Source organism: Temnothorax curvispinosus, unplaced genomic scaffold (assembly GCF_003070985.1).
Source record: "Temnothorax curvispinosus isolate PA1 unplaced genomic scaffold, ASM307098v1 QBEX01017838.1, whole genome shotgun sequence".
Classification (NCBI taxonomy): Eukaryota; Metazoa; Arthropoda; class Insecta; order Hymenoptera; family Formicidae; genus Temnothorax; species Temnothorax curvispinosus.
In genome coordinates, this window is record NW_020227618.1 from 698,044 (window position 1) to 713,713 (window position 15,670).

Below are 15,670 nucleotides of genomic sequence, written 5' to 3' on the forward strand. Positions count from 1 at the left end.
AGTCTAGCCGGGCTGTAGCAGCGCATAGCTTATCGCTGATTCATGTAGTTTTCTACGCGAAACGCTCACGTGGATCCGAAAAGCGTTGGCGATTTATCACTGGTACGATAACATACCGCATATTTATCACAAGTTTGCGGGGAAATCCGCATGCCAAACTTTTGTTTAGCGTGTAATTAATTCGAGTTTAATAAAATGGAATTGTTTAAATTCTCTTCTCCTATACATCCTTACACTCGAATATACCTGATTTCATTACTGCCTACATACATAACTTTGCGTCATATTACTCTTATTCGACAATGTCTGTAAATTACTCTTCTACGTTACACATAAAATTGATCATCCGCATGAAAATCTCTTTTATCTTTTTCAAAATTATAATTCTGTTTCCGCATAGTTTTCTATTATCAATTTCTCACATACGTAAGTACTACAATTATAAAATAACGACAAAATTCCAGTCTTATATCATTAATTATGTAACTTTTATAATAATACCATAATTTTCTATTCCAACCTTTTATAATCATAAAAAAATATTCTAAATTTTTAAAGCAAGAAGTTTCCAAATATGATAGTATTCTATGTCACGTTAAAAAATAATAGAACCGCGTTTATCAAAATATATAACGAATAATACGAATCGAACTACATCCATTAAACATTTAACAGCGCAATCATCGATAGTTTCAAACTTTCGCATCTTCCTGCTTATACGATCGAGAGAGTTTACAATGTGCTTAGTCCCGTAGTGGAATTAACATAGTCATTTTGAAGTCAATCTGCGACCACTCGGTGCAAAATAGTTTGATATACCGTTCATGGCGCACAATGCACACTCGCGTGCCTTCCTGCTCGACCGAATCTCGACGTAAACTACCCCGACAACTGTTCTATCGACAGAAAGGATTTTAGTGGTAGATCTAAGCGCGTGTTGGTACTCATGAGTGGTTCGGCCGATTGTCGGAAGCCGCATCCGGTTGGATGCTCGATCGAAGGATCCCCGCCATTCGACGCGTAACGCTTCCGGCCAGACAATGCAAAGATCAGGGCGGTTATTAGGCGGAGGATAGGCGGCATTCAATGGCAGAGTACTACCGATGCAGAACCGAATGTTAGCGCGGTCTTCAGACTTCAGAATTCGCTGCGGCCAACGTCGAGTGTCACCTCCACCGCACACCGCACCGTACCGCAGCCACGTTCTGTATTGCCGAGAGAGCATTGGGCTTTCCTCTTGCGAAAACAAACGATACAATGGACTCGGGCGAACCCACCGTTACGGAGGCAGTTCCGGCTCACCCGACAGACGGAGACGAAGGACCGAATTCCGTGGATCGAGGCTTTCGGAACAATAGGGAGTTGTCCGCGTTACCCCGTCCCGCCTGCGCTACTCTTCTGCGGATTACATAGAAAATGCCTGCTACGGTATACACGCCTGATAAATAGTTCCTTCCTCGCCTAATTCCATGGACGTCGACGTGCCCCCCCCCCCCCCCCCCCCCCCGACGAACGAAACCCGAAATTCGCCTGCAATCGTTCCACGCGACTCGCTCGTATAACGGCTTGAAAAAGTGCAGCCGCCACTCGAGGGGCCGCAAGCTCGCGAAACGGTGGGATTGCACGACGACTAATAAATTGCGGTTTTACGGCCGCGGAACGAACGCGGGTGAAAGAGGCTTACCGACGAAAATGGCACGGATGTTTCTTACCGCCGTAATGCAATACGGTTTAATGCATACGATGGAGAGAATTAAGGCGACTCCTCTCGACTTGCTAGTGATAAAATTTAAATTTATTGCGGCTGCGACGCACTTTCCGACGTTAAACTCCGTATAAATTGCGCATTGCGCTATATGGTTTATTGTTCAGTAAAAATTTATATCGTAATTGGTAGTGATGTAAAACAATAAATCAAGTATGCGCACAAGCTAAATCTAGCTGTCTCGCGATCGAAATCGTCGACCATAGTAAAAGCAATGATGCAAAATAGGTTTATGTATCACAATTTCTCATGTGATACAGTACTATCACTTGCAGAATCACAATTGAAAACGTTACCATAAAACGAATTCCGCCCCATTATCCACGAGTATCGATGTTATATTTTTTCCGAGTTTCTTCTCCGGGACATCGCGACTGTAGTGAAAGAAATCGCTGTGCGTTTCAGGTGGAGTCTACTATCGTAGGAAGATCGAGCTTCGTCGGGGCTATGGACCGACATAAATTTTCGAAAGGTCACGCGGTATACAGTGGCCAATATCCTGAAAATCGAGTCGCGCGAGCGAGCGGCGAGCTTGCGAAATGCCGTTTGCCGGCTGATTAATGGAGCAGACTTATGTACCGCAGGCCTCCATCTACTTCAGCATCGAGTGCCATTCGCTTGAACATTCATCCACTCCAGTATCTTCCTAATGCGCGTCGGCGGGAGGCTATAAGTTAAAAGGAGATAGGAGTAGACCGATAACGATGTCGACGGCGGTCGTCTGCAACGTGTTCGAAATAAACGCGCCTCTCACTCGAGCTTCTTCCCTTTGCGGCTCGAAATGAAAACAAGATTAAACTATAACCAGGATTGGAAAATATAACTGAAATATTGATAATTTAGAAATCCGAGAGTTTGCCGGAGTTATGTCTTACGCGGTTATAAATTATTAAATTGATTTGAGTGATATAATCGACAGGCCTTCTACAAAGAGAATCCCTCCTAATGGATTTATTCCTACGAGAGATACATCTGGTACAGGTTAATTACAGGATTGATATACAGCGATGCTTCAATAAGCTCGAACACATATTCTAGTTATTATTTTGCATAATATTTCACGGAAAGATTTTGCAGTTTATAGAAAAATTTATAGTAGATAACATGAAAGTGATATTGTAAAGTGGATTTAAAACTGCAATTATTATTTTATAATCACTGTATGCAAACAAATAAATATAATATAAATTTATTACATTTATATTAAATAAATTTATTTTAAATATAAATTTATTTTTCTATTAAAATTCAATTTGCTTAAAATCTAGAAAAAATGGAGATTTATTATTTATATATCCAACAAATATTTTCTCTCGCTTATAATTTAACAACTTTTATTGTTTTGACATTTTTGCATTTGACATTTTTTCTGTGTGTGTTGTATAAGATATTAATTAATACAAAACTTTAAAAATTTTAATTTGTTATTTTCAAATAAATATCCTATAGTTAATATCATAAATAAAACGATATTGTTTTACTCATGATAAAAAAATATCAGCACACAAATGAATGTAATAACTAAGAAACAGAACACACCTAACTCGAGCTTAACTCTTGTTTTGGATAACTAGATATCTGTTAGAAAGCGAATAATTTGAAACTCCTTCCCGCATTCCATTCGCTGACTCTTTTTATTCGAAGGGGCGAATTGGATAGTTTAAAAGCGCACCTAAGGAAATGGAACGAAATTGCAGATAAGAAACAGGCGGGAAACGTCCTGTCCCAGTGCGATTCTCAAAGAGGACGCTAAGAAATTAGGAAAATTTTAAGCCGGTGATAATTTCGTAAGAATGCTTTCTCTTCACGCGCCAGCTTTGATCTTAAATTAAATCACGACACCGATTTTATAAAGGCACATAATTGCGATAATAGAACAAATCAAAAGTTCGAAATATGTGAGACACTTTGATTAGTGCACGGGTATACAGCACATGGCGTAGCTTTAAATGTAATTGCATTCCTTATTCCTTTTTGGTAAATGCCGTACGAGATGCCGTAAAATTTAATTGTTCTAAATGTGATGTACATATAATTTCGTGTCTTCGACAGGTCAATTTGGAAATAGACTTGCAAATATGAATGTTATTTCAGAAAAAAAGTGTGATAGGCTTACAGAAATGGAGCAATTATATTGGAGGAAAAGAGCAAGAGTTTCCGAAGAAAATCACCAAGAAAGCTTTGCTCGTTCGTGCGATCGGCGACCTCGTACTATCGGGAGGTCAGTAATTGGCTGTTACATTTTAAACAACCGACCGCGTGCGCTTTAATTTACTTTTATTTCCGCCCAGGGAATTTTCGTTCCTGCTTTCACGAAGGTTTATAACTGGACCCTACCTCCGCCCGACATTGGCTACACCGTGTGAAAAAAAAGACTTTATAGTGTACTGCTTCCATTCGTCGTTCTTTTACTCTCGATCCCGTGAAGCTGCCACAGCTGCTTAGGGAATTTTAAGTAGTATCACGAAGCATGTGAAATATCTGTCTTTATAACGCCAAATTATATTTCTTTTAATTCAGAAGCATAATATATACATATAGCTTTTATATTCTTTAATTACCATTTCACTGCATTTAGTAATATCCTAAACTCTAAACACTGATGCAAATATTGGATTTATTCAATTTATTAAAAATTTTAGAATAAATTACGATTATTAATAAATGGCAAAACGTATTTTAAAAAATTAGATTATAACTTTCACTGTAAACCAGGAAAACAGTTTTATAAATATAAAATACAAAAAGTTCTGTCTAAAGTAATTTTGGCATTTGTAACTACAACGTAGCGCGAGAAGAGGGAAAAGTCTGTCGACATTTCGACGCATCGTTGCCACGTAAAAGTTGGAATATAATCATGCTGTTGGTGTAGCGCAGAAAAAGCTAACAAGACAATAAAAAATTTTGGATGGTAAGACGGGAATGTTACGCGTATGAAGGGTTACTTTTTTTTCAAGTACGTCAAAAAATATTCGACCGACGACGATAAGCTATTTATGTTTGCCCCGACTAACTTACTATTCATGTCACAGACGTGTTATTCGCAGATAAGCGCGCGAGATAGCACGCTAAACTAGAACCGTATTCGAGCAGGAACTCGCTCGAAAATAGGTAGGTATCGTAACGATACTTCGGAAGAATCCCAGTGCGCGAATAAAACTGATAGCGAACGTCGGAGCAAACGCAGGCCGCCATTCCTTTTTACCGCATGGAGCTTAACCGATGCTGCAACCTCCACCCCGGGAATAGCTGGAAATAGGGCGAGAGGAAAGATGCGGTAGAGAGAGAGAAGAGAGAAGGGAGACGACGGAGCTAGTTGGGAGCTATCCCCCATAAATATTAATTGAGTCTCCATCGGCTTCGTCGCGCGCGAGGGCACGGAGATTTCGAGCGGCGGCGGCGTGTCGTTCGGCAGAAAACGAAAATCCGCAGGCCGCAAAGGCCATAAATCCTCAAGTTTCTGCAGCTGTCTCCGCCAACCGGAGAAGTGACAAAGAGAAGGGAAATCGGCTGGGGAGGGTTGATGGTCCGCTGTTACACCCCGCGACCACCGTAACCGTATCTTATATCCTTCCGTTCTCTATTATGTTACACGCGGCACGCTGGATTATCCGAGAAAGTCCCGTCTCTGTGTGCCTGTTCTAGACACCGTAACGCGATGCGTGCTCATACGTAGCTCGCCTGTGTGTTTGCAAGCCGACTTATCAACCCCGCGAATATATCTTCCCAATTTCTCGCCCGCGCGTTATCAAGCATACGGCGCACCTTCCGCGCCGCTTTATAAACATCGCCTGTTCCGCATCAGCACCTGCGCCGAAATGTGCGAAACTCGAAAATAATTCCCGGAAAAAGCAGAATAATAGCCCGGATAAAACAGAAATTATTATATAGTGCTCTAACGATAGGCTTGTCTAACAACAAATAGATTATAGTGAAAATAGATTATAATTCTCGAATACATTTGCCGAATACAAATCAAATAACGAGATATATTGTCGTTACAAATAAAAAATTGTGCTTTCGTTAAAATGCACTAATAGAAATGAAACAATGATCTCTAATATTAATTATAGTACTGAAATTAATACTATCATAATGCACTCACTTTGCTCGAAATTTACACAATTATATTATTTAGAGGTTTTTGTAGAGAAAATTGTATTTTGCTAATAAATCATTTTGCTTGTCATAGTATCATAATAAATGAAAATAATAATAATAATAAATCTATAATATAATTTATTATACTTTTGCTCTTAGAACCCATCACTGTGTAAAAATATGCAGGATGTTCCACAAACATCATATAGTACTTTAACTTTAATATTATTATATAATTTATACTTTTGCTTTTCAGAACTCATCACTGTGTAAAAATATGCAGAATGTTCTACAAGCATCGTATAGTACTTTAACAAATACACTAAGGATTAATTAAATTAATTACTAAAAAATATAAAATTTTAATATGAAAAGATCAAAATAATTTTCCAGTTAAAAGTGTTGATTATAAATATGCATATTTGTGTACCAATTTGTCGACTTTTGATTTTTGAGATTTTTAGTTCAGATAATATTGCTTTTTACAAAATTGCGGAAAAAATTTCGAATTGATATTTTATTTATAATTTCATTAAAAAGAAAAAAATTTGCGTAAAAAAGCAAACTTGCTATTAGTCACTACTTCAATTTGCCGATAACAAATGATTGCTATAATATATGTAATGTCCAGAAATAGAAAATGAAAAGACAAAATCGAGCTGAAAATCAATATTATCCGAACTGTCGAAACCAATAACGGATGACAGATCGACACACGTGTACGTTATATTCTCATAACAAAAAAAAACGAGTGAGTCAGTGAGTGTTTCGTCATGTGCCATGGATGTGTGACCGCAGAATAACGAGAGAGGAGGAGGAGGTCAGGGTGGCATCGGACGACAGCGGAGCAACCCCTAGGTAAGTGTGACTTATTTTATTTTGTTTGCCATTTTTTATTTGTGCGAGATTCATCGCTGATTTATTCCCGGGGAAAGCGATACTTTACGATTTACGTCATTATAGTACAAAATTCATTCAAAATATCTGAAGTTGTTTTGAGCTTTTATGACATAAGTTAGTGTGGCGGTCAACAGACCACACACACAAAATACCGCGCCTACGGAACGGCAACCAATTACACATACCAAGCCGAGCCGGCAGGACGGCAACCCGGCGTACGCGCGTCGAACGCGCGACGAGCACGTGCCATCCGCACGATCAAAACACCAAGACAAAAATGCCTAACAAGGGCTTTCGCCACCAGGCGGCTGAGCTTTCTCGCGTTTAAAGTTCAGCAGGCACCTGTATATAAAGGCCAGCAGCAAAGGCATCATCGAGCAATTCTACCGCAGGCTTCCACAGGCTTCCGTATAAGGAAGCCACCATACGAGAGCTCAGCTTTTGATATAGAGATACTGCGCCGACGAAATCACACCCGGCCGTCAACTTCACGCCAATCGCTGCTGCCGAAACAGCCGGAGCAGCACCAGGACATCAGCCCTGTAGCGTGGAGATTGATCCGCCTCGAATCGCCGCCGTGGCCTCTCACTAGGCCTCCACGAGACCTTTTGACAACGTGGGATATACATATCAGACGATACACCTCGCCTCGCTGAAGCGTGCCTCCACCGATCTCACCGTTACCGCCGTCGCCAAAAGATCACCGCAATCAAGGGACGCAGGCCGTTCCCCCGGCCAGAGAACACCGAGGCCTCCAAGTGCGGCCCCGTGCTAGCGACACGGAGACGCAAACTGATAGCGAGTGGGAGACGCCGACCGTCGAGAAAAGAGTCCAAGCGAGCATTACGAGTCCCGCCAGCACACAGGCCACGCAAACCGACGAGCAGGATATCGAGAGGCAAGACTCCTACACGCCGCCTTGTACACCTCCGGCCTAGAGGAAGCCCGGCCCGTGGGGACCGCAGCAACCGCTCCACCGCACGCGAACGGTATCGTGCATCACCTGGAGCGAACGCCCGTTATACTAAGGCGCAACCAAACGGCCCTTTTTAGGGCCACATCAGCACACAAACGGCCCTTTTCAGGGCCCCACATACCTATAACGAACATCACCGATTCACATTAAACACGGCTATTGCCATAATTTGGATATATTTGCATTTTACAGATTGATGTAGCTGAGCAACTCCGCTGCTGCGCATCGGTTCTGTGAGTCATAAATTTTCTTTAATTTTAAGGCAATGAATGCGTGAAAAAGTTTATTGCATATGACCGTGCATAAAATAACAAAGGAAAGGTTCGAACAGAACTGAGAAATTGAAAAGAAAAAGAATGTTATAATATATAATTGTAATACTTTATATATCCCCTTCCTTAAAATAAATATGCTACAGGTTGGCAAATATTTATTCGTAGAATATGAATTAATGAATAACGATAAATTTTTATTAAAAAAGTTGAGAGAAAAATATATTAGAAAAACTGTTAGGTATAAGCAGTTGTTTTGCACATTTTATTATCTATACAATTGACTATCAAAATTAATTAAATAACTCTTAAAATATGCACACACTTTCGTGCTAATTGCAATTCACTTGGATGCTAATGGCTGAAGCTACTGGAACGGTAGGTAATTTATTTACGTTATTTATACGCGAATAATATGATTTGAAATATCGCGACGCTTATCTTACTCTTATTCTATATGATGAAAAACAGAAAAGGGATAATGCGGGACGGAGAAAAAATTCTTACATACGCATCGTCAAAATAAGCATCATTTGTCGGAACAGCTAGACGGCAATGTCTCGTGATAGCGGCTGGTTGATAGCAATAAAACGTTATCTGACTTCCACTCCGAGTCACTTAACGTCTGCGGGGACATTTAAAGTTCTTAGAAGCGCAAACCATCCGCGCTATAAAACACTACCTCACCACCTTCGTCGTAGCTACTTATTATAACGACATTATTCTCGCTCCCCCTCATTAGCTATCCTATCAACGACACTTTCTACCATCCTTTCCCCGTTTTAAGTTCGTTCGCAGCCGACGATGCCGCCGGGATAAGTAGGAGACGTACTTTTTTCCGTCTTTTCTCACTCGTCTCTCTCTCTCTCTCTCTCTCTCTCTCTCTCTCTCTCTCTCTCTCTCTCTCTCTCTCTCTCTCTCTTTCTCTCTCTCTCTCTCTCTCCCTCTCCCTCTCTCTCTCCCTCCCTCTCTCTCTCCCCCCAATTTTATAAAAATTTCAATAAGAAAATTTTAATAAGTCGGAACCAAAAAAACTGTAATTTGCGTAATACCGATACTTTTATTAGCTACAAAACCAAAATCAAAAACAAAACCTTTATAAATAAGTATTTTAATGGACCGAAACCGGAACCGAACCGATATTTTCATTCGGTCTAGGTACTAGAAATATATGAAGGAAAAGGGAGGGTGGGTGTTAATTTGTGAGTCGCACAATGGCCAGGTGTTTCTTTTATGGGAATAGAGAATATGTAAAAATTTGGGTACGTTTTTTAAAAACGCCCTTTAAGGCCCCTTGGGACAAATAAAGTACCGATTCTAAATATAAATCTAAATGTAAATAATTTAATTTAATACAAATTTCAAATAAAAAAATTTTAATAAACCGGAACCGGAAAAACACTGATTTGCGTAATAAAACATTAAACTAAAAAATAACTCACCGGCCGATGCGCAACAGCGGAGTTGTAAGTTGTAACCCTGCGTTGATCTGTAACATAAAAATATTTTTACATTAAAGTAGGTGTACAAGATAATATTATCTAATTAACGAATATCATGTAATAGACGAATCAAAAGTTGCGCACTTGAGAAAGTGGCGGATATTCCGTCACAGGACTGACAGGACTGACAGGACAGCAAAGTAATAGACGAATAACAATTTAACTACTCACCCCACGGTTGCTCCGCCGTCGCCCGATGCCTCCCCAGGCCTCCTCCTCATCTCCACGATTCGCCAGGTTCTACTCCGTCGTAGCGTTGGTCCGTTGGCCGGTTGGCGCACTCACTACTCACTCACGACGTTCACGAAAATCGACGATAAGATCGCGTCACTTATGATCGCGCGATTTTTTCGACACTTTGCACGACACTTCCGGCATTAATCTCGCGATGCAACGGAAAAACGACCGATCACGAAACTCGACGCGGCAACGGAAAAATTACGACGAAGAAGCTGCGAACGAAGCTGTATGATCCGCTCGATGCCCGTCGGCCCACGTCGGCCCCGGGCCCCGGGCCCGTGCCGCGATGTCCATTATCCCGCAGATAGACGATAACATGGAGACGACGTTCACGAGCGAAAATCGACGACATCGTCTCTTATGATCGCGCGACACTAAAAAGGCACGGCACTCCCCGGTATTAATCATTAAGCTCACGACACGGACGCGGCGCGTACTTCATTACACTCAGGCGTTCGCTTTGATTGCTTTCGGTACGAAAGCGCCCAAAGCGCGAACGCAGCTTTAATTATACAGCGACGAAAGAATTACGGCGGAAGAACTATAGGTACGATCCGCTTGTGGCCCGTGACGTGACGGCCGTGACGATGACGTCCCACGTCCCGCAGCCCGCAGGTAGACCGTGTAGACGCGACAAGTGAATCTAACATGGCGGAATTTAGCAAATTGCGCGAGCGGACCGCGGCCGGCACGGCCAACTTCACTCGTCAAGAGCAATTGTCGCGAGGACGCTACTTGCTCCTCCTACACCTGTACTTTTCGCACTTTGAACAACAAATAACATCGAGATTACTTTTACGTGTTGCAATCTAAGCGACGTAAGAGGAATAAATTGATGAATTAAAATCAAAGATCAAAGAGAAATATCCGCGGAACATGCCAACCGAAAATAATACGATCGCTACTTTATCAATTAGGCGATTCAAATTAGGTGATCAATTAGGTAATCAATTTTATCAATTCAAGGCGATTTTGGTTAACTGCAATTAAATTATCGACTTATGAAAACGTTGTGTCTATTTCTTACGATCGCCAAATTGTCAAACACGATTAAATATAAGGTTAAACGTACGTTAATATAGGGACCGTGATCGCTAATTAAACACGTCGCGGCGTCATTCGATGTAGAGTCCGTTCGATCTCTTTATCCGTGTTCCGAAAACCGAAAACGATGGACGACGGTCACCGCCCAGATAGCACAGTTGATCTTTATGAATTCATAAAGATCAGATTCAGATCTTTTTGAATTCATGAAGATCAGCTGTGCTATCTGGGCGGTCACTTCATTCTGAAGTCGAGCCGCGAGCGAGCGAAATCAACTGTCCAAAAGAACGTAATAGAAAGTCACTATTATCGAATGCGACATATACCTCGACATCCGTATCTAATTCCGCGAAGCACATGTATTAAGGCTGTGGTCCACTTGACGCTACAAATGCTTTGAAGCGTCCTTCTTCTCCTTCTTTCTTTATTGAAAGAGAGGAGAAGAGGAATGCTTCGAAGCATTTGTAGCATCAAGTGGACCGCAGCTTAAGCCTTGTGTCCACGATGCTAGAGAATCGCTCCGAGATCTGAGACGGAGGAAAAATTGACCAATCACATTTAAGCAATTCGGCCAATTGACCAATGCAATTGGTTAATTCTTTCTCCGCCCGAGATCTCGGAGCGATTTCTAGCATCGTGGACACAAGGCTTTAAATAAACATTCGATATATTAGGGCTATCACACAAAATTGCATAGGCTGCATAAGCATAGCATAAAACCGTCGCGCTGGACGGACCAATGAACATCTTATGTAAATCAATATGGCGACTTTATGCTGTATGCTCATTGGTCTTATCATAGATTAGAGATATAAGAATAGAGTGCGCGAGTCATATGCTAGCACGTAAGAGGCTGCGATATAGGAATAGAAAAAGAACGCTGCATATAAGTAAGCCCTTTCTGTCTTTGTCTACGCGCGCATAGCGAAATTCTTATATCTCTATGGGTCTTATGCTAAGCTATGCATTTTGTGTGTGATGGCCTTGATTTCGGGTTCTTTATCCGTTCCGAAAACGACGGAAATTTTATTCTGAAGCTGCGCGACACAACGCAAGACGCGAGTCAAGTTGACGGTTAAGAAAAGTGAGACCGATTATCCGAAAGAATGTATAATCGAATGCGATTTATACCTCCAATGTCGGAACGTAACCGATGGTCCAATGAGAAAAATTCGTTATCGAAAAAGAAATTCTCTCATTGGGCCATCCGACATAGGATAAGCGACATACGACTGATTGTATTAGAACCGGCCTTAAATGAACATTTGATGTATCACATTTTTCTGTAATCTGAATAATCGGACCTGGCGATTCGTACTTGTATTACTCTGCGATGCGCGATCCGCGAGCAACGACATCAGAAATCAGAACGGGCCGCGGCCGCCGCGGGCGCCTTGGTAACATGAGCAGTGGGGATAGAGAGGGGTAGGCTTTATGCGATACGCATACCCGGCATACCGAACTAACCGACCGCGGCGAAGCGGCGACCGCGCACCGTGTGTAGTGTGTATTCACCTTACCCCCACTCTATCCCCACTACTCATGTTTACCGCGACGCCCGTGACCTGTTCTGACGTCAGACGTGTCGTTACTTCGTTACTCCCGCGCCCCGCGCCACTCGCTCCAGTTCCCGTTGACCGTTCCCATATCGCATATATCGCGGAGTAAATACACGAGTCGCCGGGTGTCGCCTGTCGCTGGGTCCGATTGTTTAGCTTGCGAAAAACTGTGATACATATATCGAAAGTTCATTTAATTCATGTGCTTCGAGGAATTTATACGGATACCGAGGTATATCGCATTCGATTACATTTTTTCGGATAATCCGTAGTTAATCAAAGTCGCGTAATCGCGTAATCGCGTTCTCGAGACAGTTGCTCCGGGCGAGTGAAGTTGGCCGTGCGCGATTTACGAAATTCTTTCCGCTATCTTCGCTTCGCACTTGTCGTGTCTACCTGCGCGCGGGAATCGCGGGATGTCACGGTGCGGCGTCATGGCGTCATGGGCGTCAAGCGGATCGTATAGTTTCGTTCGTAGTTTCTTCGACCGCGACGTAGTACTTCTGTCGCCGTGTAACTAAAAGTTTCTTAGTTACCGCGTCGCGAGATTAATACCGGGAGTGCCGTGTGCCTTTAGTGTCGCGCGATCATAAGAGGAGACGATATCGTCGATTTTCGCTCGTGAACGTCGTCGCGTTGTGAGTGAGTGCGACAATGGACCAACGGAGTAACGGAGGACGATCGAGGAGAGGAGAACGGGGCCTGGGAGGCATCGGGCGACGGCGGAGCAACCGTGGGGTGAGTAGTTGTTAATTTTCTTATATATTATATTTTGCCGTCCTGTCAGTTCTGTGGTGGACTCTGCCACTTTCGTGGTTTTTAACTACGGTGCAATTTCGGGTCGAGTCTGATCTCCGGCGTATGCGAGATATTACGTCGCGAACGTTGCGTCTCTCTCTTATTCGCACGGTCGCAGTATTATTTGCACAATTTTTCGCGGATGAATTATGCGAACTAGTTAACACGGAAATATCCAGCCGCTTATTGCGGCGCCGGCGGCCGCGATTGTTTTTTACATTTTAAAATCAAATATTTGTTAAAATAATGTTTTAAAAACGGGCAATAATTATTTACTTCGATAATTATTTACTGTCGATTATCTTGGACGTAGCTTTAATATAAAAATATTTCTTTTGTTACAGATCAACGTAGAATTACAACTCCGCTGTTGCGCATCGGTCGGTGAGTTATTTTTTGAGCAGAAGGGATAAATATATGTATTAAGTTTATTTGTATGGTACAACGTAGTACAAATTCAGTCCTTCAAATTTCTTTATTTTATTTTCTCTTTTTCTTTTTTTTTCTTGTGGTCTTTCTAGCTTAATGATAAGGTAGCACCGCCACGATTTTCTCCGAAGTGGCACGGGATACAAAATTGTTATTAGTAGTACAAATTAGTTATAAAATGGGTACTAAATATTCTGATAGGTCCGGTTTGATTCTGCCGATTTGGTCCTGCTAGCTTAGAAGAGGTCCGTTTTATTCTTCGTCGCGCCTTTGACGATCGTGACTGAATTAATTTCGGTTCGGTGCGCGTAGTCGATCGTAATCCATTTATCTCAAGAACGAGTGGTAACACCGTAACTCTCCCTATTTCTTAGCAATATCACGAAACAGGACATTATCATTCGTATAGAGATATCAGATTCCCCTTTTCGCGTAAAGTATCCGGACGGTATTAATATCGTCGAATGTGCGATTAAATGAATAAGATTATTGACGCTTATCGCATAAAATTCGATTCGTGTATTCTGTATTTGTGTTTACAATAATGTGTTTACCGTATGTGTTTACCGAGAAGCGTTGGACGTCTGATTATCTTTGTACGAAAGAGTTACATTATGATAATTTACGTTAGTGTGTCATACGTAGAAAAATCAGGAAAAAAATACATGAAAATTTACTTATTATTGTCCGATAAAATAAGAGTAACGATATTAGTGTGAAATATTCAGAATTTAATCACATTACCACCGACAGAGATCGTTCTGATTAATCGACGCTCCATTTAGTTCAAATAAACTTTTGTTTATCCATTCTCTAAAATTCGCGACGTGTTAACAACACATATCACGCGACTAATTCATTATATCGTTTTGTGCATATGTCTGTACTTGTTGTATTGGATCAAAACTATCCGTGTCTAACCATACAACATCATTCTATATATGTTAATTAAAATCAGCGTTTGCTAGTGCATTTGACGCGACGGTCATTCGACATTTTCCTGGCTGGCTGGTTAATCCATAACATGGTGAGAATTTAATAGCAAAATTCATTACTCATACAAAATCCTCTAAATCTATTATTTATTGCCATCTGTAAGACAGTTAACGCGAAAAAGATTACGTTTTGCTAAAACTTCTCTAGATTTTATAAAATTACGCGAAGTTACTGAATTATCTAGTTTCTCTAGTCGAGAGGCAGGCAGCAAGATGAGTAGGTACTAAACAAAAAGTTGGTATCCATTTTTTATACAAGTCAGTAAATTGCCTCACCGAAGTTTAACTACGGCTCTAGTTAAGATGAAAACTTTGAATCGAAAGGGAGGAGCCTCTGACGAAGTGATCGCACATTTCTTGCGGATTAAACTCATTCGCCATATTTCGTCGATGCATATTCACGAATCAATGCATAAAACTTGGAACATAACAGAAAGTTTTTTTGCGAGTATTCTCTTCTCTCGAATGTAACGTGACATTTGCATTTAATCTCGTTGAAAGAAAAATTAATAAGTTATCGAGAAATGATGCGCGATATTTAAACTAATTATTTAAATATTTATATCTTTCTTATATTGCTCATGTACACTGCGCGATTTAATAAATCTTCTCGTCTCTCTGGCCAGAGAAGACTTTTCCAGCTGCATGCAGCCACTTTCATTCTTCCAACTGAAAGTCCTAAATCCTACGCGACGCAGAAATTTCATCGATATTCTCTAATAAATTCGAATGGGCCGTTCGAGAACCCCAGTCCTAGTTGTAAATATTCAAAGTTTTTATTCCAATCAGATTTTTCTTCTCGCCGTTCGCGCGTCTCTGCCTCTAACACGCATTTCCATTCTAACATCGCCGCACCACGAGAAGAAGGAACAATCGAAGTTTTACTCGAGATGGATTTCCGGACGGAAAAAAAAACCTCCTCGATGTTCGAGGAGGTTTGTGTACGGCCTGAAATCGAATCTCGAAATTCTCGATGGGCCGTTGTGGTAAATTTCGGCGGGGCCTCTCTCGAGTAGTCCGTGATTTACGCCCCAAGTAAATCATCTCATATTATGAATACCTTTCAAACTACAACGAGCTCTTCACCAT